Genomic DNA, 3,037 nt, shown 5'->3' with positions numbered 1-3,037 from the left:
AGAGATTAAAGAATGTATCCCATTTTCAAAATTGATTGTGGTATTTGAAGTAAGCTTGATACGATAATAATTGCATTTACTATTTAAGGGAACAGACCCGTTTTCCTCCAGGTAACTGACTTTAATTGTTATTATTTATTACTTATAAAGAAGTTTTGTGGGATATAAGAGTTATAAGAGAAATAACATCTTTTAGCATGATGATATATGTTATAATTCAAACAAAGCTTTACATATTGACATTCTTAACTTTCTGAGGAACAAAGTTTATTTCCAGGCTATTTTTAATCATTTTTTTCCAGATAGAAAATAGAGCTTTTATTATAAAACTATAGTTGTAACTGGATTTGGGGTTAAGAGTCTGAAGGACACTGTGTAGAATGTCACCTGCTCCCATGTGCTCAGGAATTGTCAGCTGTTTTCTTCTTTGTAATCCCCAGCTTAAGGCCTTGTACATAGCTGGTTTCTGGAGATGTTTGTTGAACTTTGTTCAGTTCTAGAACCAAGAAGATAAGTGACCTGAGGGGGACCAGTAGGGAAGCCTCCTAGGAGGGAAAACAACAGAATCCCTGTCTTTGGTCCTCAGTCTCTATTCCTAAGGTTTGGGTCTGATTGTTTTTTCTATTTGGTTGGGGAGAAACATTCCAGGGGGGTAGGGGCACTGTGGCAGCTAAACCAATTGGCCTGTCCCTGAGAGATGGGAATTGTGCAAGGGATGACACCTCACCCACCAAAGGGAATAAGATACATGCTGCTCCAGCAGGGATGGAGTTACTTTACTCTTGGGGGGGGTAGAGAAGGGAAGGGCACTCCCAACAAACCCCTTAAGGATCATCAGGGGCTACACATGTCCATGCAGTCGTGGCTCTGGTGGAAGACCTGGTAAATGGTTATTGTAGGGAACATGGCAAGAGCCTATCTGGACTGCAGTGTCTGCTGCCAGCAGCGAAACTTGGCCACCACCACGCAGGAGTGGGTTCACTGCCACCTTCACAGAGGCAAAGGTGCCCAGACACAGGACCCATGACAGCACCACAAGGAGGACACCTGCAGAAGCGCCCACTGGGGAGGGAGGACAGAGGCTCAGGGCTGCCAGCACCATCACATAGGTCCCAAAAAAGGTGCCCAGCAGTGAAAGGGCACCCAGACCAGGCAGTGACCTATAAAGGATGGCCATGACCAGGAAGCAGCCTGGGGACTGGAGGCACTTCCCAACACCACGGCCAGGTGGAAGGTCCAGTGCCCATACGGCAGGCAGGAAAAGCTGTGTACAGAAGGCAGTACCCATTGGTCAGGGCATTTGTGGCTCCCAGCAGCCCCAGCAAGCCAGCTCCTCTGTCTGAACACAGCTTTACTGGACCCTGGGCTCTTTCCTCTTACTCTGGCTCAGGTGTCCCAATCTCCTCTCGTGGCTCCTAAAGTGGTGATGCCTCTTCCTCTGGAGTGGCCTTCTGCCCCTGCCCTTCTTTCCTAGGGGTAATTGTGGTGTGTGCAGGTGGTAGCAAGAGCAGCAACCCCTGGAAGGCTACTGTTGAAATAGCAAACAGGCTGGTTATCACCTAGAAGAAGGTGCTGGCTGAAAAGTGTTCCTTAAAGTAGATGGGAACCATGGGATCTGATGGGGAGATGCCAAGGGAGAAAAATAAAACATTGGGACCTGATGCGGATTGCAAGATGGAAACCCTAGAGTTGGGAGAGGAGGCTGGTTGGCACTCAAGGTGGCCCATACCTTGGGCCAGAGCCAGCCCACAGGGCAACAGGGCACTAAGACCCTGATCCAAGAAAAATGAGTAGAGGAAGGATGGAGGCAGATAGGGCATGAGGAGAAAGAAAGTGATGTTGGAGGTACAACAGCTCAGGGCCAGTGCAAAGGCTAAAGCTAGGAAGGCCACAGCATGGGGCTGCCCTGCTATGGGTACCACACAGGACCACAGAGGAGCCAGCAGTCTCAACTGAGACAAACATCCTTGAATCTTTCACATATGCCATGATGATGACCAGGTAAAAGAAACTGAATCTAATGAAAACCCTGCTGCGCCATCTCCAAGTCTCTCAGCTTTACTTACCCATTGACCTACTCACATCCAGTCACATCCTTCTCCCATATAACCTTTGACTCTATCATCACTGTTTCCCAGAGTCTCCTTCATCACTACCAATCACAACATATTCCCTTTCTTACTTCTTATTGATACTTCTTTGTAGAATTTGTAGGAGTTGTATGTAGATTACTCTCTTTTTCCACTATTCTTACACTCGTTATTCTATGTGGATAAAAACTTCCCCTCTGACTTTGTGATTCAGAAGGCCTACTCGCAGTATCCCTGTCTCCTTACTCTGAATAAGTGGTAATATTTACATTACCAACATAGTAAAGATGCCATTTGATCTGGAGTCAAGACTAGTGGTAAGACTGAAAATGAGAGCAGAAGGGACACCCCTAATGCATGTGAGCCTGGCAGTATTTTTGGAGGGGTTGTCTACATAAACAATTAGATTTGAAAAACATATTACAAAATTCATGAGCACATACAGGATATGATGATTTGTCCATGAAAATTTAGGATAATGGCTAGAGAAGAGGTACTTACATATTTATTTATTGTCCGAACAGATATGTAATGATTCTTCCTATGGCCAAGTGTGTGTGTGTGTGTGTGTGTGTGTGTGTGTGTGTGTGTGTGCGCGTGTGTGACTTCCATATGGGCTGAGAGGTAAAGTCAGTTTTTGCAGGGTGAAAGCCGTTATGATTGACTGCTGTTGGGTTTGTCTCTACCACAGGGCAGGATCCAACCTGTTGAATCTAAATCTCATGGTTGAGGTTAGCAGGTGAGTAAGTCTATCAGAAGTAGAGGCCTAGTACAAGAGCTGTTCCTTCCTCTCTTCCACAGCCTCTGTGGGAATCTCAATGGGATTGGGCAACCGGAGAGCTCCTCTCCAATGCTAGGAAAGGTAATGGAACTCAATACAGACCCTGGAGGTAGCAAGGGGTGTGTGTGTGTGTGTGTGTGTGTGTGTGTGTGTGTGTGTGTGTGTG

General features: G+C 46.3%; 2 pseudogenes; both read right to left on the bottom strand.

Moving 5' to 3' along the window:
• Positions 1–834: 834 nt before the first annotated feature.
• Positions 835–2,070, bottom strand: LOC114046171 (annotated as a pseudogene).
• A 786-nt stretch (positions 2,071–2,856) lies between these two features.
• The window catches only part of LOC114046170, a 1,818-nt pseudogene continuing 1,637 nt past the window's right edge, over positions 2,857–3,037 (bottom strand).

The sequence above is a fragment of the Vombatus ursinus genome, unplaced genomic scaffold (assembly GCF_900497805.2).
Source record: "Vombatus ursinus unplaced genomic scaffold, bare-nosed wombat genome assembly UNPS02014781.1, whole genome shotgun sequence".
NCBI lineage: Eukaryota > Metazoa > Chordata > Mammalia > Diprotodontia > Vombatidae > Vombatus > Vombatus ursinus.
Note: the sequence above shows the minus strand (reverse complement) of the source record. Positions and strands in the feature narration are given on the sequence as shown.